This window comes from Peromyscus maniculatus, chromosome 9 (assembly GCF_049852395.1).
Source record: "Peromyscus maniculatus bairdii isolate BWxNUB_F1_BW_parent chromosome 9, HU_Pman_BW_mat_3.1, whole genome shotgun sequence".
In the NCBI taxonomy this organism is placed as follows: domain Eukaryota; kingdom Metazoa; phylum Chordata; class Mammalia; order Rodentia; family Cricetidae; genus Peromyscus; species Peromyscus maniculatus.
In genome coordinates this window covers 29,504,544-29,530,568 of record NC_134860.1, presented here as the reverse complement: position 1 = coordinate 29,530,568, position 26,025 = coordinate 29,504,544, and the positions used below count along the sequence as shown (strand labels likewise).

The 26,025-nt window shown below is 40.6% G+C and overlaps 1 long non-coding RNA gene across 1 annotated transcript; it reads right to left on the bottom strand.

The window, feature by feature from the left end:
- Positions 1–600: 600 nt before the first annotated feature.
- LOC121832199 (uncharacterized) lies at positions 601–24,697 on the bottom strand. The gene is made up of 2 exons (XR_006075746.2): positions 24,095–24,697; positions 601–10,930 (listed from the first exon to the last, which is right to left on the bottom strand). It is a non-coding gene; the product is annotated as an uncharacterized LOC121832199 (long non-coding RNA).
- Between the last annotated feature and the right edge of the window lie 1,328 nt (positions 24,698–26,025).

The following is a 26,025-nucleotide window of genomic DNA, read 5'->3' as shown; positions in this document are numbered from 1 at the left end:
TGTGGATTCCTGGGAGTTTCCCTGGCACCAGGTTTCTTCCTAAGCCCATAATGGCTCTCTTTATCAAGATATCTCTTTTATTGCTCTCTATGCCTCCCCAACTCGACTGTCCAGGTCCCTCATGTTCCCATCCTCCATTCCTGCCCCTCCACACCTTCCCTGCCCCCAGTTTACCCAGGAGATCTCACCTATTTCCCCTTCCCAGGGCAATCCATGCAAACCCCTTAGGGTCCTCCTTGTTACCTAGTTTCTCTAGGGCTGTGGATTGTAGCTGATTATCTTTGCTTTACATCTAATATCCACTTATGAGTGAGTACATAACATGTTTGTCTTTCTGGGTCTGGGTTACTTCACTCAGGATTATTTTTAAAGACCATTTCTTATTCATCAAGTTGGGGAAAATCCCACAGACACTATAAGAACAATGTTTTTAAGGAGGTGAGTAAAACGCAGTATTGTATCCTGCTAGAAGATATGTGATAGGTAAAAACATGCTGAAAAATAACCTTATCGTCTTTATTAAAATGTTAACTGTTTATGCCTTTGAACAATTTTCTCTTAAAAATCTATCTCCAAAAAATCAAAGCATAAAAATGTAAGTATGCTTTAGAAGAATTTTTATTGTAACTTTATTGATAGCAATAAAAATTATGAGGAATAACATGAAGGCACACAGGACACAGGGAGACAGATTGCTACATCGAAGAAGTAGAACATTAAGCTGCTGTGTTGGAGAGTCGGCTCAGTGGAAGAAAGAGCTTGCTGCCGGACCTGACGAGCTGAGTTTGATTCCTGGGACCCATGTTGTCGAGGGAGAGACCTAACTACCTCCAGTTGTCCTCTGAGCTTCATGAGTACATCTCAGCATGTGCACAAGATAAAGATGAAATTTTAAATTTATTTTTTTAAACAATATTAAGCAACTATGAAATGTGTCTCTGCATCTCTGTGTGTTTCTTGTGCTTTTTCTTTGGCTCGTTTTTTTTTTTCCTGTTTGTTTTGTCATATTCTGGTTTGTTTGTTTTAATTTACTTTAATTTTTTTAGATTCCTGCTTGTTTTCTAGTGAGAAAGACAATGAAAGAGTATGGATTGAGGTGGGTGGGGAGGTTGGGAGGATCTTGGGAGGAGCTGGGAGAGGGGAAACTGTGATCAGAATATATTGTATGGAAAAAAATCTATTTTCAATAAAAAAGAAAAAAATAAGTAATATCAGAAACATGTCAATCTATGTTTGGAGATTTCCTTATAGTATTAATTTTAAAAATTAAAGGACAGAGAAGTTGGAAATGTGCATTTAATGATTAATGTTAAAATTAGGTTGAGGAAGGGAAAGAGGAGATGGTTAATTATTTTTATATACCCCTGAAGCCTTTAAATCCATTTGGTATTTATTGTGTTTGTGTTTTAAGAAAAAGAAAAGATTGCTTCAAATAATAGGGGCATAAATATAAGTAGCTGCATTTAAGCTGCCATGTGGAATATGGAATGCCAGAGGCAGAGGCACAGGAATCATGAGTTTGAAGCCAGCCTGGGTCACGTAGTGAGGCCTTGTCTCAAAACAGCAAAAAACTCTACAATCTATATATTTCACAACTATTGAAATTCTTAGACTTTATTTAGAGGCCAGTATCTGGGGCTGGCATGTAGTAGCTCCGTGGTGGAATACTTGCCTAGCATGCACAGAGTCCTGGATTCAAAGTTTTTTTTTCCCAGGACTGAAAAACACAAAAGAAAACAGGGTGGTAGGTATCTGTGACTACTTAGAGTTGCTTTAAAAGCACATAAAAGTGGAAAATACTGAATTTCATCTGGTATCTCTTTCTACACCATTAGAAACCAAAGCCCAAATGAAGAGCTGAGATTTTGAGGGACTTCTGGACTTGGGAGCTTAAATGCAGCTGCCTATATTTATGTCCCTGTTGTTTGGAGCAATCTGTTTTTCTTTAATCCCAAACAAGGTCTCAGGGGGCTTCAGTACTGTGCATGGGAGGACGCTGCAGCTCCCTGTCTATCTTGCACCCTGGCCTGGGATCCACTTGGGTGCATTCCAAGACCCAGCTCTGTTTCTCAGCAGTTCTAGCCTCTTGCAAGTTACGTCTTTATGTTAAACCAGATACATCTTCCTGGCCACGGACCCAGTAGCTCCAGGAGTCTAGAGCCCAACGCTTCTGTTCAGAGGGGTGGAGATATGGCCCTGGCTCTACCACTAAGCATTTTTTTTTATCTTGTGCAAGTTCCTCCGATACTGCGCTTGCCTCCATTCCCAGCACAGAGAAAAGAATTATGTCTTTGTCCCCAGGATGATGACATGGGATAATGTAAATTATATCCACAGAATGCCTCTAGGTGACTTGGCACATTGCAAGCATTCACCAACTAGTGGCTGCTATAAATGGTGGGTTCCAGAGAAGATGGCTTCTATCCTCCCTAACATATGCACAGAACCAGCTCTTTTTAAAAAAATCATCCAGCAGTCAACTCATTTATTCACTCTCCTATTCACCAAATGCCAAAGACCCTCGCCTATCTGTGACACTACTGAGGCCACTTATCCTGCTCTTCAGACTTCCCTCTGCCTCTATTTCCCTGCTTTGCCCCTCTTCTTACTTTCCTTCAGACACAGCCTCCTAACCTCTCTTTAAATTATTTAATAATGCCTTTGCCTTTCCTATTTGCTCTTTTAGAATATTCTTCACCTACTCCATTCAGTTTTTCTCAGATGTCACCCATATGATATATGTGGGACCATCGTAGCCCAGAGGAGCTGGTCCCCAGTGTGCTCTTCTATGCTTACAGTGATGACATTCCTGACTGTTTGGTTCCCTCATGTTAGCATGTAAGCCTCACTATTACAAGGATGCTCTTACCTCCTTTGTATTTCCCATGTTTTTAGGGCATATAGAGGGATCTCAGGAAACAGTCTTTGTGTGAACACACAGGCTGTGTGTGTGTGTGTGTGTGTGTGTGTGTGTGTGTGTGTGTGTGTGTGTGTGTGTGTGTGTTCCATGAGGGGACCAGGTGTGTTAATTCAGAAGCAAACAGCACAGAACTTCATTTCTGTTTCTCTTAGAACCATCCTGTCCTGACACAACATTGTTTTAACAAGCCAGCTAGCAGACTGGCACAATAAATGTTGTTTATGTACAAGGCATCTTTATGCTGAGGCTAATAAAACAGCCCTATGGTACCAAAATCCTCAAGTTGAGTGACTGGTTAACTGTTCGATCATAAATAATTTGAGTTGGCAAGAAATATTCTCACTTCAGCCTATGATGCTGTACTGTTACTTCTCTGGACTTCATCTGACACACTGGAATATTATAGACTAAAAAGGAATAATAAAAAAAGGATGGCCAAGCAGTATATGTCAGAGAAAAAGGAATCAAGATGCCAAGAGTAGGAAGCTGAGAAGGCCACCCAGCTCCCCGACAGTTGGCACTGTGTGAACTTGTGATGGTAACACTGTCTTATGGCCAGAAGTGGGCACTGAGGATGGTTTGAAGGAAAGTGTGTGTGTGTGTGTGTGTGTGTGTCCTTCAGGACAACAGAGTGGCTGTCCATTCCATCCCATTACACTCTTCATATCACACCAAAGGTCTAGCCATGAATATGTGGTGTACTTAGCACTTTCAGGACTCTAGAATGGGAGTGAAATGGATTCACATTTAAATCTAGGTATGATGCTTTCTAGTTGGGTGGCCTTAAGTGAATTAGTTGGTCTTTCTGAACCTCAGTTTCTATATCTCTAAAATGGAATAGTGCTGATGAGATGACTCAGGAGGTAAAGACTGCTGTTACCAAGGCAACTGGATCCATCCCCAGGAAGACCTGGTGCAAGGAGAGAACCAGCTCTCTTCAAATTGTCTTCTGAACACACATGATATAGCATGTACTCATGTGCTCATAGCCATACACAAAAAATGTAATAAAGTGTCTTAAAGAATTTAATATGGGATGAACAGAATGATGACATTTTATTTTTACTCATCTAAGGACACCAACTACTCAGGACCCCCTCCTCTGCTTATTAGCTATGGCTTCACCATCTAAACTAGTCCTGCTGACAAAGAAATCTGCACCAAGAACTAGAGTCTTTGGGATAGTGGGAGATCAAATGGCAGCAAGAAAGGATGCTTGAACTGCTGCCCAGCACCTCCCAGGGCGTCGGGAGAGTTAGTAGTTATCTCAAATGTGGCTCACTTGAAAACTCTCTCATTTGTACATAGATTTGTTCCTTCCTTTGCTCTGGCTTCATTTTTTTTTTTTTTTTTTTTTTTTTTTTACTGGAGACCTACACGGGTGTTATGGGAAGAAGAGCTGCTGTGTGGGACTGACTGTGCCAAACATGTTTTCATACCAGCAATTCATGAATTCTGTACTTCATTGACCTTTAATGGATTTTCAGTAATATTCTGGCCACCTCTAAATTTCTCTTAATTCGAAAAATAACTTCCTGGAAGCATGGTGTCCTTAATGAAAAGAACACACTTGTTTCTTCCTGCTCAGAAAATGGAGGGGATTATAATGTCTATTTTAGTGCAGGACACTATGAATCCAATCAGATCATGCTCTGGAACCATGAGCAAGCTGTCTCCTAGGAATGAGGCTGCTGGAAAAGCCTGCGGGCAGGTTGCAGCACAGCTGTTTGGACGGATCTGAGATGTGCTGCAGTTCAGTGACAAGGGGAGACAAACACGGAGAGTGGAAGTTGAGATGTCTTATGGGAAAGGAGGTGGGGCAGGGCCTGATGAAGAGCTAAACCTAGGAAGCGAGGTGGTATGCAGACGCTGTCCACAAGAAGCTCCAGGGATGACAAACTGCAAAGGCATTCTGTTTGTAGGGCTAAGAATCTAGAACAAAGAGTTTATAAATGGGAAGGCCTTCAGAATTCAATCTGAAACGCAGCTCTGTGACTGCTGACATGCACCGGCCTTCCTTTCCTCTTGCCCCAAGGGAACCCTACCTTCATTGGCAAGCCTGGGTTACATTCCACAAAGGCATTTTAGCCAGGAGCTCTGTTGGTGCCTGTACCTCCAAAGGCTATTGAAAAGAGTGCTTCTTAATAGAAGGAATGGCAACCAGGTACAAAGGGTTTGAATATTAGACTAACACACTAATGAATGGTCTAGAAATATGTTTGGTAGATCCTGGGTTTCAACAGAGGTGAGCAGACTGTCCCCTGCCACATGCATAAGTCTCAAAGTGAGAACACCCTTTCCTCCCTGGACAGGTCGGTCCCATGTGCTTCACCCTCTTCTACCTCGCTTTCCAGGAAATCTGGGAATGGGTCTGCTGTCAGGACTTCTGACTAAGCTCAAATGCTGGTTCCAGTGCTCCTTCACTGGAACATTGAGATGAGGTGGGAGCTGAGGTTTTGGCACCCTACAGAAGGTTGAAGGTCAGGGCTGCATCCAGGGGTGAGGCTAAGGCTTCTTGGAGACTGGCTGGCTCAACACTAGCAGAGTCTGCTATTTATAACATCTATAGTTAGAGATTGCTGCCTACTTTCTGGGATGGCATATGGTGTAAGCCAGTACATCTGGGACTAATGTTACATAGTTTCTAGAATGGTAATATGAGAAGAGCTTTGAAAAACTCCCATGCTAGGCATAGGGTACATATTTGTAGTACCAGCACTCTAAAAGGCAGAGGCAAAAAGATCATGAGTTCAAGGCTGGCCTGGACTAGATGGTTAAGACTATCTCAGAAGAATGACAAAAAAAAAATGCTGAATTTCAAGGATCCAGAAAGTCCATGTATTCTCTTCTCTGGGTGGTTTAATTGGCAGCTGTATGTCACCTTAGGGATACAATTCTTCCTGATCCTTGCTAACTGTACATATGTGTTATTTGTGTGTGTGTGTGTGTGTGTGTGTGTGTGTGTGTGTGTGTGTGTGTGTGTGTATGCCCACCTGCACAACTGTTGCTACCTCTTCCTGTCAATCTCTGTACTGATATCATGGGTTGGTCTGAAAATTCCTTGGAATCGTGACTATAAACTATTTAACTACATCTCCGGAATATATTAAGTGTTGCAATTACTGGGCATTGTTAGTGTCTCATTGCTGGTGGGGTTTGCCAGGAAAGGAAACGAAGTTTCGTAATGCTGAAGCAGTCTGCTTAGGAGCCTGACTCCTCCTTCACATCTAGCACCCACTCAGGACCTGTTCCCCAAACTCGTGGCTATTCACAGCCTGACAAGATGTTCAACAAAGTGTAGGTTTGGGTGGCAGTGAGCAGTATTCCCTTACCACATGCACTGATCTCAGAATGAAAACACCCTCTTTCACCCCAGGACTGGCTCTAGCCCATGGGCTCAGCACCTGCCATCCCATTTCCAGAAATGAAGATGGTTTTACTCTTATCTCGTGACTTCAGGAATTTCTTTCACAGTTCAGCATTTGTGCACACTTGACACCAAATGTTCTCAAGGCTTGTCATTATCTTTTAGTGCTTCTGAAAGACAAACAAAACCTTCAAAGGTGCTCAAGAGCTTCTTTCTGGCCTGTAAGGATGCGCTCCCTCTTCACCTGACCTGACAATATCAAGGCTTTGGCCCCTGTCTATTTCTGACAGCTGTACCTTGTTTCCTGGATACCACAGTGGGATATAACAAGGACTTTTGCCCAGCATGACAAGTCACAGCAGAGCAGAAGCTAGTGTGGAATACACACAGGCCTCCAGACAGGTCTGCCCTTGGGTGACAGATACCAAGTCCATCAAAGTCACAGAGTACCTATTATTTTGCCTCATTCTTTGTCAGTCAAGTTCAATCCACCTGGAAGAGGCAGCACCCAAACCTGGCTGAACAGAAGACACTAGTGGTTCACAGTATCAAGAAAGAAGGCCATTTCAGCCTCAGGTGATGGGGCAGGAGGAAGATTGAGCTAGCAGAGGACTGCTTTGGCATGGGGTGTTATATACCCCATAGGAGCCATGCTTAGGTTGCCTGGAAAGGCCACAGTATCGGAGAAATTAAAGCACCCAGGATTTGCTGTCAAAGCAGCTGTACAGAAAGGGCACTGCTGACTGCGACAATCTCAACAGCCCCCAGTCACACACACCTCGTCCTCTCAGAGATCCCCTGAGCCACTTCAGCCCACCCTCCATAGGAGGAAACCTGCAGACTGCCTCTGGCAGCAGATGTTCCACAGGGCCCAACCTGCTCTTCTGAACAATCTGTCAAGAGCTGTACTCAAAGCAAAGCTAATCCATTTCTGCCTATTCCACAATCACTCCCACAAGCCCAGCTCTTAGGAGACTCTGCTGCTGCTCTTTTCTATCCAACCTCTGTATCTTTGGCTACAGAACAAAGACCTCCTTATAAGGGATGGGATGAGTTCAGGAAATCCCTGCCTTTCTCTCATGGGCCTCTGTTTGGGGGTCTGTGCATTTGGAACCATACCTACTGCCTCACACAGAGGAGAGGATAATGAGTGCCTTTGAAAGTTCTTAACACACTGTTAGTCATGGTGTGTCTGGAAACAGACAGCCTCGGTATCCAAGAACAGAGTGAACATGGATGTGTCTGATCAAGTGGCAGGCCATCTGGAAAACTAGAGAAGAACGTTTGGGGTAAAACTCAGATTTCAAAAATATTGAGAGATTCAAGCAAGTCCTAGAAAACAGACATCAAAGGAACCAAAGAAATCAATCTGAAAACAAAAGTTATGGATGTCAACAGTATTGTTGACACTATTCCGAGGCCTTAGGATATATAGGATGTATGGATATCAACTTTATTGTAGACACTGTTCTGAGGCCTTAGGATACATAGGGTGTATGAATATCATCTGTGTTGTAGACACTATTCTGAGATCTTAAGATACATAGGATGAATAAAAGATAACCCTGCCCTTGCTGGAAGTCCTAAGAGTGCAGGACAGAAGCTGGGGTTTGATCTTTAACTGATGCTAAAACACAGCAGTCGTCTTGATGCTGCAGTTAAGAAGCTGGGCTGAAAGGATTGGCACGGGCAGTACTGAGCTAACTATAGCTTGGCGATCCCGTTTCCCTGTCGGTGAACTGCAGGAGAGAGACCTGTACTCGTCCCCAGAGGGATCCTAGAGGAAATGGACTGCCCTAGGAATTATCAAGTTCCCATAAAGTCAGGGCAAAGACATCCCAAAAGTAAGAGCAGAATAAACATTTAAATAATGAATTGTCCATTTCTTTTGCTTTGAAGCTGAACAAAAACAGTTTACCTTTGAACTACGTGTAATTCAAACATGTGCATCTGGCATATTAGGGCTGGGTAATACATAGCTGTGAGCTAGTGGTCTTCTTGAAGTAAACTACTTTTGTTGTTTTGTTTTTTAATGGATTTGGAAATTTCAGAATTCTCTTAAAACAACTGGAAAGCCAAGTTAGTCTTCTGTGACCCTGCTCTGTTCCTGAGAGAGGAAAAAGCAACAATTTTATTTTGCAGGTTGTTAGGAAAACACTCGTGGTCATTAGCTACTTAGCCAGAGTTAACAATTGACAATCACTGTAATTGTTCAGCCACTTTGAGAGAATGAATCCAGTTGCCTCCATAATACCTTTGATTATGCCATTCTCTAAGAATGGAGATGATTGATTATTCTATTATTTGATGTACCAAAACCATGACAAGCAATGACATATCTGTGCTATGGTAGTCCCTGGCCTAATGAAAAGTGTAATTAGTCTAAAAGGGAATTTTCACAATTGAGTGTCTCTTGATTGATTTTGAAAACTTTTAAGAATTGCATGTGTTTATCTGTTTAATCAAAAAGATTTGTGCCAGGGAAGGAATTCCTTGAGGTGGAAACTGCCCCTGATTCTAGCAAGCTGTCTTTTGTAGCTTCTAGTGAATGATGTGAGCTCACTGACAGCAGAACTGACCCAGAGTGGGAATCAGGTCTTACCAGCAAGATTCTAGCAAGAGTCTTTACAGTGAGATGCTTGTATTTGCAAATTTTTAAATAGAATGTTTAATTATTTTGGTTTGTTTACTTTCTTCACCCTGACCCTCACTTATGATATAGGAATATTATAACAAAATGAAGACATTTCAGGAAAGAGAAACTAAAATGGAAACAATTATAAGCCTTGGAAAACAACAAACAACAATAAAAATCACATTGGCACCTTAAATTTGGCAATACCTTCTCTTTTTTTTTTAAGTTAGTTAACATTGCAGTATTTGAATAGGATTTTATCACAAATAATCACCAAGTTTGGTGCCTTGTGTGTTCTTCAATCCGTTGCAGCTAAAATCCCCATTTAAAATGGTAAGCAAATGTGAATTTCTATCAACTTGCCAAGAGTATGGTCTCATTTAGCTTTAATGAAATCTGGCTTTTAGCAGCGTCATGAATGCTCTGATCCACTGCTGTAGTCACTTTAAGTAGGCCACAGACACCCAAGGATGTTAACATAAAGCAAATCAAACATGACAGTTTTTTATATCAGTGTTTAAAGCCCCAAAATAACAACCTCTAAACTTCAGCAAAAACAATTCTCTTAAGAGTTTTGCTGTGTGGTAAATATAACTGGCCTTTCTGGGATATTCACTCTCAATATTTGATTAAACTAGTTATTTGTCTCTTTGGTGTGACAGAAGCAATCTTAAGGAGAGAAGGATAAATTTGACTTATGGTTCCAGAGTATAAAACTCCATTGTTGTGAAGAAGGCATGACCACAGGAAAAGGACATGGCTGTTTACATGGCATCCACAGTCAGGAAGCAGACAGAGATGCTGGTGCTCTACTTACTTCTTCCTTCTTACTCAGTCTAGGGTTCAGTCCATGGAATAGTACCACTTATATTGGGTAGATCTTCCTAGCTTGATTTACCTAATCCATATAATCCCTCAAAGACCTCAAATAGATTTGTTTCTGTGGTGATTCTAAATCTCATCAAACTGACAGTCAAGACTGGTCATCGGAATGATCAACTAATAAGAAAGGCAAAATATCTACTACTAACCCACTATGTCCCTCCCCACAAAAACACTCCAGAGAATACCAAGGAAATAGGGGGTGGGGGCACAGTGTGAGATGCAGTGATGAGCAAGGTCCATGACCTAATAGACGCCTCAAATTCAAAGGAAGGCTGTTTTCCCCATGGCACATGAGAAGATGGACAACATGTTAGACTTTGCTTCTAGCTAGCATGTCTGTGGCCTTTCAGCCTTTGGTTATTTGTGAGGAAGCTACCACTGAAGCTTCGGCTTCTGTTCTATGTGTGCTGTTATCAGCCCTTCCCACAAACGGATGACAAATGGTTTGGGTAGGAAAACAAAAGCTGGCTCCTGGGTTTGTTTTAGAGAAGCCATAAAGTCCAAGAGCCTTTATGATGTGCCCCAGAAAGTCAGCAGGATGCTCCTGTAGTGGCCCAGTCCCCATCTGCGCTCTCAGGTCTCTCTGCCATTATTGACTTTTGTAGATGAATCAACAGAAATGAAGCCAATTTGCACTCAGAATTGTCAGATCAGAATTTCAAAGGCTATTCCATTTTCTAAATTCCCTTAAGACTCATGTTCAGCGAAGTAACATGCTGCATAGTCTGGCCCCAATAGTAAGCATTCAGCTTATAATCCCAAGATCAAAATGCCAGCATGGTTACTTTCTTCTTAGAGGATGAAACAGCTGTTCCCATGGCTAGATAATAAGGAGATAGTCCTATGAAAGGTAGCAAGAAGGACCTGAGAATGACTGTGGAATTGAGGCCAAGTGTTGACATTTGCTGATTTTGTGGCAGGATTTCAGCTCCTTTCTCATGAGAAGAGAAATGATAAGCTATAATGATATGAAGAGAATAATATGATTAACTATGCATGTGATTTGGCAAGAAAAGATGGCCATGTGCTTAGCTGGGAGCTGGGAGCCCCAGGCTTCACTTCAGTCTCTGAGAACTTGTTCTGGGTCTCCAGAGAGTCTTCACTCCTGTGGCAGCAAAGTAGGCTGTAGAGAGAGGAATTGAGCATAATGTGAGAAGAGGACCCATTAGTAGAAAGTCTAGAAACTCCTTCCCATGAGGGCTACATGTGAGGGACAGAACAGGCATGATAAATACCCGGGACATAGCCATTCTGGAGAAGGCACATGCTACACAGCTTCATGCCATTGACATTCCATTACACTGCCAACATTTCTCCTCCTATGGCTCATTCCTCTCTCCTTTAATAAATTATTTTTGTTCCTACCTCTATCCATGTGTTCCTGGTACAATCCCTTGTTCTGGACAGAACCTGGAAATCCCATGGGGACCCTCCAGAGTCTGGTCCATGCCTATAGTATCCCGACTTTGTTCTCTTCATTTGCAAAGTGAGAGTCTTGGACCTAGAGCCTCTGTATACTATGGGATTCTTTTTACTATGTTTCCTTGTCTTGCTTGAGAAGTTGTAAAACTTCCCAAATCCTCCAAGTGTCATGAGGCATAGGGGAACAGTATGGAGCAAGTGCTTTGAAATCAGTCTGATTGAATTAAAGTTCACATTTTCCTGATTTGAGTCACATGGCTGTAGACAAATATTGAGTATCTTTCCTGCCTCTAGGAGGGGGATAATGATGATTCTTTCCCCTAAGGCTTATGAGGGGGGAGTTTGAATTAATAAAATTGGAAGGCTTTACTTGAAATGCTGGGCTACCATAAACTTAGTGACTTAAAACAATACTTTATTTTCTCATGGTTCTATAATGAAAATCTGTCGGGGTCTTATTAACCTAGAACCAAGGGCAGTGCTCCCTTCCAGAGCTGTTATGAGCTAGCTTGTACTCCCCTTAATTCATAAGTAAACCTCAGAATTTGAGATTACCAATATTTGGAGGTATGATCTTTAAAGAAGTAATTAAGTTCATAAGAACACTTTAGGATGGGGGCCTCTGATCCAGTCTGACTGGTGTCCTTACTAAAACAAGGGACTTGGACTCACAGAGAGACATCATGGATGTGCTCATATCTCATATAGAGTGAAGACCCTATAAGGACACAGCAGAAAGGCTACTACTGACTAACAGGTAGGAGGAGAAACTTTAAGAGAAGCTGAACTTGGTGATACTTAGGTCTTGACTTTCAGTTCCAGAATATGACAAGGTAAATGTTCACAGTCCATGCTGTACCTTTCTAGAAAAAGAGTGCAGAACCCATAGGAGAGAATTTGTAAAGCCCCTAGAGGCCACTTGCATTCCTTGGCTTGTGACCTTTTGATCCATCTAACAAGTGAGCAAAAAGGAGTTTGGTCTTCTCTTGTCTCCACTCCCTCATTAGCACCCTCGTTTCTTCTGCGATTGTACCCTCCTGCCACATATTGAGGTTTAGAATGTGATTACCAGAGTTAGTGATGAATCCTTAGTTACAAGACTTGCTGTTCTTCCAGAGGACCCAAGTTTTCCAGTGGACTCAAGTTTGGTTACAAGAACTCATAGTGGATGTCTCACAATCGCTTGTAACAATAGTACCAGGGGACCCTTTTTTGGCCTCCACAGGCACCTGAGCATATGTGCCATACATTCAGATTGACATACACATCACATAAATATAAATAAACTATTTAAAAAATAATATTATAGTGTTTGGGAGTCAGTATTCTTCTGACAATGCTCCATTACTTCTATCTGATACATAGAATTTTGTATCATCCTATTGGCTTCTCTGGCTCCAAAACTAAATGTAAATTATCAAAGAATTAAAATCCATTGGGTAGAAACTGGGAAATAATCTTGTCCTGTAATTCATCCTTGCTTTTTCCATTACAACACTGGCTTCTGCTGACATAAGCTTATCCCAGGGCACAACAGAAGTGATGCTCCAGTGAGGTGGAGCTTCAGCATCTTGATTTAGCTGCTGTTTCACACATGTCATAAGCCTCATCCCAATGCTTAGGGACTTTCTGCTCTGGGTAGAGTGGTGGTTTAGGCCAAAATTCATCATGCAATTTCTGAAAGATTTGCTGTTTGACTTACAAAGGAAAGCATCAGCATTGAGAAGTGGAGCTAGGTTGTATGTCTCCATCTCATGTTTGACTTGAATTTAGTTCAAGAAATAAGAAGCTCAGAGTACATAAAACAAAGACAATGTATCTCTCAAATGCTATTTGTAGTCAAATGACATAAACTGGACTAAAAGTATCTTAAACTGAAATGGGAATGTATCAGCTCATACAACCACCAAGTACTAGAGTGGATCTCACTATGAACTTGGTTTTATCTAGGATTCTGCAACATCCTGAGAATTAGGAGTCTTTCCCTGATGTGGGATGTCCTTCTGTACACGTGAATATGTGTTGCTTTTATTGGTTAATGAATAAAGCTGCTTTGACCTATGGAAGGGTAGACTATAGCTAGGTGAGAAAGCCAGACTGAATACAGGGAGAAAGAAGGGCAGAGTTAAGAGAGACTCTACCCAGCCACCCAAGGAGCAAGATGCCAGCAGATCAGTAATGCCAGAGTCACATGAAAAAATATAGATTAATAGAAATGGGTTAATTAAAGCTGTAAGAGCTAGTTAGTAATAAGCCTGATCCATGGGCCAAACATTGATAATTAATATAAGCCTCTGAGTGATTATTTTATAAGCAGCTGCAGGACTGGGTAGGATGCAGAAATGTCTCTGATTACATTTGACACCCACCATCAGGCATGAATCCACATGAGACCTGAGAAAGCTTAAAAAAATAAAGGATTCTAGAACACATAAATGGAACTCAAAACAGCACAGCATGCTTCATGGCAGATTTAGCTTTTACTCATACAAACAAAAAAAGGTTTGTGGGTTACTGCATGTTACCTGGTGGCAGCATGGACCCCAGAGTTTGAGGGGTAAACATGATTATCCTGGGTACCTCTGTCATGTTGGGAAGCCAAAAAATGGGGTGGAGCCAACAGCCAAACTCATTGCTTTGGTCCTAGCCATGCCCACTTAGTAGTTTAAAGGAGTGGTCAGAAAAAGATTACAGATACACAATGAAGACAGATCAGATGAAAAGAAACCTCTAAACAGGTCACAATGTGTTTTAAAGAATGTATGTAGGCTTGGGAGAGACAGGAAAAAAGAGTATACGAAGTTATAGAAAGAAATAAAGTTTTAAAAAACAGTCTTTAAAGAGACAGTAAAAGTAACATAAAAGAAATAAGCCACGTAAGGACGGAAATACACAGAGAGTCTGGATTGTGTATATTACCATGTTTTCTTTGAATTTTTTTAACTGTTAATGAGCTAACTTCTGAGAGATATTTGATTGTAGGGCTACTAAATTAAACCAGCATATGTATTTTAAAGGTATCTTGACTTTCAAATTTGGTCTAAGGATATGTTGCTTTGGAAAAGAGGTTCTGCTTTTGTTTCCACAGAAGATGAGAACCTGTGGATTGCTTCCAGGTTAATATGGTTTGATTGAGCAAAACCCCCTGAAAGGTCTCCAATGGGAATGATGGCCCAGGTGATCTAACATCCACAACAGCTTCAAGGCTGCTAGCTGAGATGGAGCAACCACACAAAATACCCCAGTCAGGACTTGACCATAATTCTAAATTTTCTCAGGATCCCCATAAGATTACCAGTGCCCCAATCAGCAAGAAGTAGTATAAACAACTATGCCCAAATTCCCAAAATATTGTTTATGAATGTTTATTTTAATTTAAAGGGGGTTGGTTATAATTGGCTAATGGTCATAATCAATCTTTTTCTAAAGGAAAATGAGAATATAATACAGAAATGATGAAACAAAGGTAGATTACTGAATCTACTTTAATAAAAAAAAAAACCTGTTAATCTCAAAATGCTTTACATTGGTATGGATTTTGGTTTATTGATACAAATTCAAGGTCAATTTTGTTATACCGTCTATATATTTCTACTCTTATTTAAGGTATTATGTTTATACAGCTCATTAAAAATATAATGTATAGTTAAAAATATAAATTAATAGTCATCTATAACAGTCAAGCTTATTGTCATGTTAGATTTTCTAGATATGCAGAAATACATGTGAGATGGATAGGTAATTTTCAAACACTTCAAATACCTACAGAATATGGCATTTAAAATGTTTTGTTAACTTAGGGCTTTTCATGACAATGAGACATGTCTGCTCCTGGCAGCACCAATTACTTCAAAGAACAATGGGCAAAAGAAATTGCTCTTGCCTTTGACTGTTGACAATGTGCTGTGGAGACTGGACATGCAAAGCATACAGGAGAAAGACTGATGAACTTTGCCAAAATAGGCAGGACAGTTCTTCAAATTTCCTGCTTCACTAAGAAATCTGCCAAACTCTCTAGGCCTATAGACTAAAGATGGATGCACCAACATTACAGAACTTTGGGTGGACTGTCCAGGCAGCCAGATAAATCTGTCATTTCTACAGCTTTGGAAGTTGCTTGCCATGCACTTCCTGTTTCCTCAGGTAATGTTAAATCTTCCTGGGGTCTTTGATGGAGGTAAAGACTGAATAGTTATAATTGTAGTTTTCCTTAGTTATGATAAAAGATAAATTAGATATAAAACTTTAGACTCACAGAGATAGGATAAGTGATAGAGTATTTTCTTTAATTTGCCAAAAAATAGACTAAATATTATAACTGTAACTCTTGCTTGATATCTGTTTTGTTATATGTAATTTTACAATGTTAAAGTTAGAATCTTCCTTTTTAATTAGACAGAAAGGGGGAGATAATGTGGAATGTCCTCTATGCTACAAATATGTGTTGCTTTTATTGCTTGATAAATAAAGCTGCTTTGGCCTATGGAAGGGCAGAATATAGTTAGGTGGGAAAGCCAAACTAAATACATGGAGGAAGAAGGGCAGAATCAAGAGAGACACCATCCAGCTACCCAAGGAGCAAGATGCCAGCAGACCAGTAATTCCACAGCCACACGGCAAAATATAGTTTAATAGAAATTGGTTAATTTAAGCTATAAGAGCTAGTTAGTAATAAGCCAAATCCATTGGCCAAACATTTATAATTAATATAAGCCTCTGAGTGATTATTTTATAAGTGGCTATGGGATGGGGTGAGATGCAGAAAAGCCTCTGGTTACACTCTCCCACCTTCCATATACTTGGGTTCCCTGCACAATGGCCAGAAAGGACCTTTCATTACAATTTCCTAAGGCTGCACACCTCTGGGCCTGGGTAAGATTTAAAGACAACATGCTTCTCTAAAATCCAAACTCCAATCTTAGGATTGAGTTTCTAGGGATCATCTCAGGTCTGTGCCCATTCTGAACTAATGATAACACAAAGGAAACAGTTCACCTAGTGACCTATGTGATGTCTAGTAAGCCTTGGAATTGTGGGGATTAAAAAACCATTAGCCCTACCATAAAACACATGAATGCAGAATATGAAGAAAATGAGGCTTATATTTCCACAAAAGGGTAGATCCATGAAATGTTTCTTAGTCCATTTTTCTTGCCATAATGTAGTACATAAGACTAGGCAATTTACAAAGTTTATTCAGCTTATGTTTGTGTCCAAGGGCAAAATGTCAACACCTTCTCAATAGCTGATGAGTGCTTCCTTGCTGTATCTGTCCTGACATAGGGCATCACAGGCAACAGAGGGTAAACTTACCACAAAGAGCTGGATTTTCTAACAAGGACACTTTTTTGATATATTGTCTATGCATTTTTACTGGCTAAAATTGAATATCAGCCTTATAGGAGTCAACCTTATATGGCCCCTGGACATGCTTTTGAGAGGTTATCTAGATCAGGTGAAGTAAGGTGGCGTCACCTTAGCTGTGGTAGTGCCATCTCAGGTGCTGAAGTCCTGAACTGAATACAAAGAAGAAAATGAGTTGAGCACCAATAGTCATCACTTCTCACTACCTGACTGTGGGAATAACATGAACTCAAGATCCACTGTTATAATGCCCCCACTATGACAGATCCTTAAACTGTAAACCAAAATAAATCTTTGCTCCCTTGAGTTTCTTTTCTCATGGTATTTTATCATGGAAGCAAGAGAAGTAATTAATAAGTCATTAATCCATGAATAGATTAATCTAGGTACCTCCTGAATATTCCACTTCTCAGTACTGTGCATGGGCGACCAAGTTTATAACACATGAACTTTCACAAAGACAAATCCAAACCTCACTAGGCAAAAGTCACAGTTTCTAATTCCAGCCTTTCCTACATCAAAATTCTTCTCATCATTTTTGTTTCTTTTTTATCAGTGTCAAAAAAGGACTCTGTAGAAATTCTCCTTGTTACCTCCTTGTGTGGGTCTCATGGTAAACACGAGAAAGAGTTCTGTTCTACACATGTAGATTTAAATTAATAAATAAATACAGTACACTGAGGTGATGTCAGTATATTCATGGGTTCATCTATAGGGGCAATGATAATACAAAGATGACCAAGGTACAATATTCTTGTCCATAAGGATCAGGTGACATTGTACAGAAAAAGCTGCTGAATGTCAGGAGACAAGCAGTGTAGAAGTCAGTTATAGGTAAAATTTCTGACTGAGAAGGCATATATTACAACCAGGAATGTTTTGAAGGGTGGCATTTGAAATGATCCTTGAACTAGAATGAATATGAACAAAGAGTGCTGTTATAGGTAGGATAGATTAAGAATAGGCATGGAGTCCTAAGGAAATAGCTTGGTAAAGTGCTGCTCAAGCAAAAAGACCTGAGTCTGAGCATCAGAACCTGTGTAAAAAAGCTGGACATGGTGACACATGAGTGTAATCCCAGAGCTAGGGAGGTGGAAGTAGACTTATTGGTCATCCTGCAAACTTACTTCATAAGTTCCAGGCCAGTGAAAGATGTTACCTTAAAAAACAAGGAGGACAGCTTCTGATTTATGACACCCAAGGCTGACCTCTGATCACCATATATATGTCCACATACTTGTGTGGACATTTACACTAACATGTGCATCTATGGAACCATTGCTACCCTACCAAACCTCTCCTCCTCTTCACACACACACACACAGAAGAATAAGCATGATATCAAACAATGAAAACAAACAAACAAAAAGAGAATGCTGTGGATCATTGATTGATAAATAAAGTGCTGATTGGCCAGTAGCCAGCAGGAAGTATAGGTGGGAAAAGGAGAGAGGAGAATTTTGGGAAGTGGGAGGTTGAGGCAGAGAGACCCTGCCAGCCACCAAGATGAGAAGCAGATGTTAAGATACCAGTAATCCATGAGCCACGTGGCAGCTATAGATTAATAGAAATGGGTTAATTTAAGATATAAGAACAGTTAGCAAGAAACCTGCTACGGCCATACAGTTTATAAGTAATATAAGTCTCTGTGTGTTTACTTGGTTGGGTCTGAGTGGCTGTGGAACTGGTGGGTGAGAGAGATTTGTTCTGACCATGGGCCAGGCAGGACCAGGAAAACTCTAGCTATAAGAGAACAATCACTGTGCATCACAGTGGTTATATTATGTGGAAGAAACTAGACATACAAAGTCACTGTGTGATTTCTGTGCTAATAGGCCTTCCCTATAAGACAGAACCAATTAATATAAGCCTCTGTGTATTCATTTGGTCTGAGCAGCTGTGGGACCTTGGGGCAGCAGGAGCTGGGCAGGACTAGAAAAACCTCAGCTACAAATGGCACCAAAACATGGGTCACGAGTTTCCACTTAAAACCTGAGAAAGCTTTAAAAAAAAAAAGATTCTAAAACAGAGCTAAAAACAGCTTCCTAGTTGTGTCTCTCAGGCAAGCCATGAGCCACAGTATGGCAGGTTCACAGCAACAAGTGGGCTTGACCTGCAGTGTGGCAGATTCCCACCATGGTACACAGAGATGTCTCCAAGTTGTGCAGTATGCTGCATGGTGGATTTATCACTTGCTAGTACAACAACAACAAAAAAGGTTTCTGGGCTATATGCTGCTTTGAAGGAAGCATATCCCACTGCTTCCCAGAGTCAGCAATGAGCATGGTTCCCCGGTAGTTGGCAGGAAATGCAGTTCTGCCATATTGGGAAGCTGAGGTGGGTGGAATCAGTAGCCAAGGCTGCTGCTTTTTGTACTAGCCATGCAGTTTAGCAGTTTAAAGGCCCCCCCTGCCAGAAAAGGATTATAGATTCAGAATAAGACAGATTCATATGGGATAAACCCTAAACAGTTTACAATGTGCATAAAAATGTATGTAGGCCATGTAAAGATGGATATCACACAGAGAGTATGAATTATGTTATCTTTGGGATTTTTAACTGCAGAGAGACACTTGATTGTAAAAGCTGCTGAGTTAAATCTCTCTCTCTCTCTCTCCATATATATATATATATATATATATATATATATATATATATATATATATCTTGATTTCAAAAATCTATGTCTAAGGATATATTGCTTTGGAAATGAGGTTCTGCTTTTGCTTCCACAGAAGATGAGAACCTGTGGATTGCTTCCAGGATAATATGGTTTTTTAGGTGAATTTCTAAATAGTCTTATTAAATAAGAAACAGAAAGCCAAATATAGGGGTAATAGCCAAAGAGAACAGAGAGATAGCAAATAGCTATGACCAACCTTAGCTTACCACCTCACCATAGCTTCCCAAGAGAGAGCTTCTTCCTGTCTAACCTGCACTTTTATTGCCTTCCTGTTCTGCCTTCTCATTGGTTCTAAGCCCAGCCACATCACTTCCTGTCTATACAGACCTCCAGGTCTCTATGGTTGGTATTGGGATTAAAGGCGTGTGTCACCATGCTTAGCTATGTCCTTGACTGCACAGAGACTCTGCCTGCCATGTGATTGGATTAAGGGCATGTGCTACCACCACCTGACATCTGTTTATGGCTCGCTATGACCTCTGATCTCCAGGCAAACTTAACTAACATACAAATAAAATATCACATTTCAGCACAAATAAAGTATCACCACATGGTTTGATCAAGGAAGACCCCCTGAGAGGCCCAGATTATCAAACATCCAAATGGCTTCAAGGCAACTGGCTCAAAAAATACAACATCACAGACTATTCCAGTCAGAACTTGGCCATAATTCTTAATTTTCTCAGGATCTTCATTTTCTCAGGATCTCCATAAGAATATAGTTCCCTTTATCAGCAGGAAGTAGCCTAGAAAACTACACCCACATTCCCCAAAAAAGGATTATGGATGTCTGTCTTTGTTTAGGTTGTTGGTCACAAATTATTATTGGTCATAGTCAATATCTTTCTAAAAGAAGAAAGGGGGATATGATATGGAAATATAGGATATAGATATGATAGGATAAAAGGATGGATTGTTGAACCTACTTTTAAAGAGCAACTTGTTTAAAATGTTTTACATTGGTATAGATTTTAGTTTATTGATACAAATTTAAAGTTAATTTTGTTATACTATATGTATATTTCTACTATTGTTTAAGATATTATGTTTGTACAGCTCATTTAAATTGTACTAGATAATTAAGAAATAAAGATTAATAATTAATCTTCTATGACAGTCAAACTTACAGTCATGTTAAGTTTTTTAGATATACATAGATATAATTCAATTAGGTAAATAATCTGCAAATACTTCAAAGACCTACAGAATATGGCATTTAAAATGTTTTAAAAACTTAGGCTTTCCTGGACAATGAGACACATCTACTCCTGGCAGCACTGAGTTACTTCAGAGAGAAAGATGGGTGTCAAAGACACTCCATATGGAGTTTATTTTCTTCTTGGCAAAAATAGCCATTTGGGCAAGAAACTGTTCTTGCCTGGACTGCTTGACCAAATGTATTGACTGGACATGCAGGACCCTCAGGAAGGTGACCACTGAACTTTGCAAGACAAAATGGTACTTCAGGTTCCTGCTTTGCAGAAGAAACTGCCAGATATTATACAGGACACAGAAAAAAAAAAGACAGAGAGACTCTAGACCTATGGACTGAAGGTAGATGCCCCAACGTTGCAGAGAAACTTTGGGTGACTGTCCAGGCAGACAGCTGTCTCTGTCATTCTAGATTTTTGGAAGTTGCTTACAATGGTCTTCTTATTTACTTAGATATTATTGTATCTTTCTAAGGTCTTTGATGTAGTTGAAGACTAGATAGTTATAATTATGGTTTTCCTTTGTTATGATAAGAGATAAGGTAGATATGAAACCTTAGACTCACAAATATAGGATAGATATGGTATCTTCTTTGATTTTGCCAAAGAAATAGACTACTAGATATTATAACTATAATTCTTGCTTGATAACTGTTTTGTTATATGTAATTTACTATGTTGAAGTTAAAACCTTCCTTTTGGTTAGAAAGAAAAGGGGAAATGATAGGTGATATCATTCTGTATGGTGTGAATATGTATTGCTCTGATTGGTTGATAAATGAAGCTGTTTGGCCAATGGTGAGGCAGAATAAGGTTAGGCAGGACATTCTAACTAGAGAGCAAGGAAGGAAACAGACAGCACAGTGGATATGGTGCTAGCTGCTGCCAGGAGAAGCAGCATATAAAGTGCTGGTAAGACACCAGCCGAGTGGCAAAGTATAGATTTATAGAAATGGGTTAATTTAAGATATAAGAGCTAGCTAGTGAGAAGTCTGAGCCATTTGGCCATACAGTTTATAAGTAATATAAGTCTCTGTGTGTTCATTTGGGTCTGAGTGTCTGTGGGACTGTTGGGCAGTGGGAGCCAGGCAGGACCAGAAAAACTTCAGCTACAAGGTACAGATATAGACCCAGATAAAGTCATAGATGTAGACATAGCCATACTTAGAAGAGAAAACACATTTGACAAATTGGCTTATATACTCATTGAAACTGAGAAGTTCCATAACAGGCTCTCAGCAATCTGAAGACTGATGGATGTCAGCTGTGTAGTACAGTTGCAAGCCAAGTCTCAGAAGCAAGGAAAACTCTCCATGGCCAAAGGACTCAGAACCTGGGGAGCCACTGGTGTTAAGACTCTAAATCCAAAGTCAAAAGAGGTTGAAGTTCTGAAGTCCAAGTGTAGCAAGGGAGTATGCCAGCCCTGTCTAGTGCTCTCTAGTCCCCTGTTGGCTGCATAGTACTGACCCACACTGAAGTGTTTCCCCACTTCAGCCTAGAGAGTCATGCACCAATTACCTCTGAAAATGCCCTCTCAGACATATCTAGTCCTGTTGCTTAATCAGCTCCCTGGGTGGTGTTCTGCAAGTTAATCAAGTTGATACCTAAGATTCCTTTTCATACAAACTCTAAGCACAGGCTAAAGTAATCCATAGGATAAATATAACAGTAATGGTGGCCTAAAAGTAACAGCAGAGAATGATGGGAAGGGTGTGACTGAGTTGAAAAAAAATGGAACTCAGAGTCCTCAGAGTGGCTTGTAGGTATAAGCACACATAATAAAATTAAGGTTGCTGCTTTATTTTAGGTACATTTTACTTAAATCAAAGACAAGGGGCAGAATGAACAAGCATAGCATTAAAATACATGTGCCTGCACATCACAGGCTTGGCAATAGCTCCTAAGATATGACCAAATTCGAATCCCTTGAACCTGCAAGCATGTCATTGCTTTATACTGAAAGGTGAGATTATGGGTTGTAATTAACTGAGCATCTTGAAATCAGAATTAGTGAGGATCATGCAGTAGTCATGAGACAGAGGCAGGAAGAGCAAGGGTAGAAGAAAACTGGGTAATCATGTAGAGATTGGAATAATGCACTTTGAAGATGGAAGAAGGGATGAGAATCTAAAGGTGGAGGTGGCCTCGAAAGGCTGGGAATTAGTAGGAAGTGGACTTTCCCTACAATATCCAGAAAAAGTGCTGGTCTACCAACATATCAACTTTAGTAAAAACTGATCTTGGAACTTCAGAGCTAAAAGACAATAAATTTGCATGGTTTCAAGCCACCAAATTTGTAGTGATCTGTTGCAGTATAGATTAATATAGCACACACTATCTGCCAAGAACAAATGAAACACTTATGATGTGGTTAATTCCAATTCATCAATATAACACTGAGCCATTACTATTATTTATCCTCATAAAGGAGTAACTGAGGCTTAGATATGCTAGTGCCTCCCCCAAAGTAAGTGGGAAGTTCACAGTTTGATCCCTAACTTGAAGTTCTAAGTCTTCTTGCCCTGGCTTTGTCCCTGGTGCACCAAAAGGGCAGTTGAAGTAGTGCTTGAGTTCATGGTCTGAAACAAACTGGAATGCACACCAAAGTCTTGGCGTAGTCCCACTCTGGTGTTTCTATAGACTCATTCTGTATGCAGAATGCAGTCTGGTGGGCTCCATGGCCCACAGTCCTGAAGGAGTGGTGAAGACTGTGAGATTGCTATGACAGCTTTGATGACAAGAGACTGGCTTATGCGCCATGGTGAGCAGTTGACTCATTTTCACATGTGTCCATTGGGCATCACAGTTGACAGAGATCTGTTAACTAATTTAACTCAAAATGTAAAAATTTGTCTCTCCCTTCCATGATATCAGTTGTATGCATGCGTGCATGTGCATTAGGTTGTACTAGCAAGGGAACTGGAACAAGCTGTTCTCTGTCTCCCTAATTCCTAGAGACCTTAGCAGGCCCAATGTAGCTGGAGATTTCTCCAGTCCTGCTGGGGCCTGCAGCCACTGAGACCCAAGTAAACACACAGAGACTTATGTTACTTATAAACTGTATGGCCATGGCAGGCTTCTTGCTATCTAGTTCTTATATCTTAAATTAACCCATTTCTATTAATCTGTAAGTTGCCACATGGCTTGTTGCTTACCTGTACTTTACATCTTGCTTCTCATGGCAGTGGCAGCTGGCAGTGTCTCATGACTCAGCCTTCCACCTCCCAGAATTCTCCTCTCTCCTTATCCCTCCTACAATGTACTTCCTCCCTGTCTACTGGCCAATCAGCATTTTATTTATTAATCAATCAGAGCAACACATTCACAGCATACAGAAAGACATTCCCAGCACTTCCCCCTTTCTTTTTTTCAAAAGGGAAGGTTTTAACTTGAACATAGTAACATTACATATAACAAAACAATTATCAGGCAAGAATTATAGTTATAATGTTTAGTCTATTTGTATTTTGCAAAATTAAAGAAGATATCCTATCCTATATTTGTGAGTCTAAGGTTTCATATCTAACTTATCTTTTATCATAACTAAGGAAATTATAACTATCTAGTCTTCAACTACATCAAAGAGCTCAGAAGGATATAATATTACCTGAGAAATGGGAGAAGGATGCAAGCAATTTTCAGGAGTCTTTCAAGTGTAGACAGAGACAGCTGGCAGTCTGAACAGTCATCCAAATTTCCTCTGTAAAGTTGGGGCATCTGTCTTCAGCCCACAGGCCTAGAGTCTCTCAGTCACTTCTCTCTGTGTCCTGTATAATGTCTGGCAGTTTCCTCTGTGAAGTAGGAACTTGAAGGACCATTTCGCCAAGCAAAGTTCAGTGGTCACCTTCCTATGGATCCTGCATGTCCAACTGATCAAGCAGTCCAGGCAAGAATAGTTTCTTTCCAAAATGGCTATTTTTGCCAAGAAGAAGATAAACTCTGGAGCACGTGGCTGGATTTTAGCTTTTAGCCAGAACATGTGGCTGCTCTCTCTCTCTCTCTCTCTCTCTCTCTCTCTCTCTCTCTCTCTCTCTCTCTCTCTCTCTCTCAGGAAGCGATGGCAGCGAGGTGGTAAGGTAAGGTAGTCATCACTCTCTGATCTCTTTGGCTATTTACCTCTGTATTTGGCTCTGTGTTTCTTATTTCCTAACACTGTTTAGAATTTCGTCTAAAGCTCATATTATTTTTTTTTAAATCAAACACTAGGCAGAAGGTTGCACAACCAACCTGCATGGAAAAATCCATGAACTTACACAGGAGCATGTGGCATGGGTAAGTCTTTGGATGGCTCTCCTGTCAGGCATCTTACTATTTACTTTTTTCTGGCTCAGAGATGTATACAGCTTAAGCTAAGGGCTTTGCAGACCATCACAATATCATTTGTATCTCTTACAGGGGGGGGGGGTATTTGTGGCAGATCACACAGCTCTTCTATAAGTGGACTGTCTGAGAGGATGTATTTATTCTTCCAAGCCCCGAAGGTCAAATTGTTTTAGAACCTCAGAGAGGGTTGCTTCAGCATGTAAAATGTTTTCTAAGCATAAGGACCTCATTTGGACTCCCCAGCACCCACATTAAAAAAAAACAGGCTTAGCTGTGTGAATTTATAATTCCCAGCACTGTAGATGCTGAGATAGGAAGATTCCCCAGGACTATTAGTTCAACTAACCACTCAAGCAGAACCAGAGAGCCTCAGACCCTAGTAAGGGCTCCTGTCTCAAAAACAAGGTAAAGAGGACAAGGCCTGAAGGATACCTGAGCTTGACCTATGGCCTTCACACACAAGTACCCACATGTGCACTAGTACCCATATCTTTATGCACCCACATCAATGTGTGCACGTGCACCCCTGAACTTCTAATCCAACTTCTGCATTATGTAGGTGGAGGTAATCAACAACAGAAATGATAAAGAGAGGAGTAGGTGGCCATTCCAATTGTTGGGATAACTGATAAAAGAGAAAATAAAAAGCATTACCATGCAAAGCATTTACAGTAGACTGTTAAGGGCGCCATCCAGTCAGTTAACAGTCAAACAACTGTGCTTATTAGTCTTACTTGCAGACATAGTATTCAATTATGCAGAGCATGGTATTGCAACAGTTTTGACTATTTATTAGTGATTAGTGCATACAATTTTAAATGAATATATCTAGTACTGTGTAGTGGGTATTTGTTCCACCTATGGCCTTGAGGTACCAGCCCCTGGGGTGTGGCCTGTTGGCTATCTTAAGACCTGGGGATCACATATGCTCATCCTTCTCTCTCACGCTCTTGGATAGTGGAGACCAAATGAGGTGGCATGAAGCAATGTGGAACCAATTCTCAGCCTTCCAGGACTCTGTGATTGAATTTGCCTTATCCTGTATTAATGAGTTGTCCCCCCCCCCAATATAATCCTTTAGTAAATAGTCCTTATATCATTAATTCGTGTTTTTCCCGCATTATCTGGTGCCCAACATGATCTGAGCCCCACAGCCCACAGCTAGTCTGTGTGGCACAAGAAAGGACCCCACACCTACTGGAGCTACTCACATTC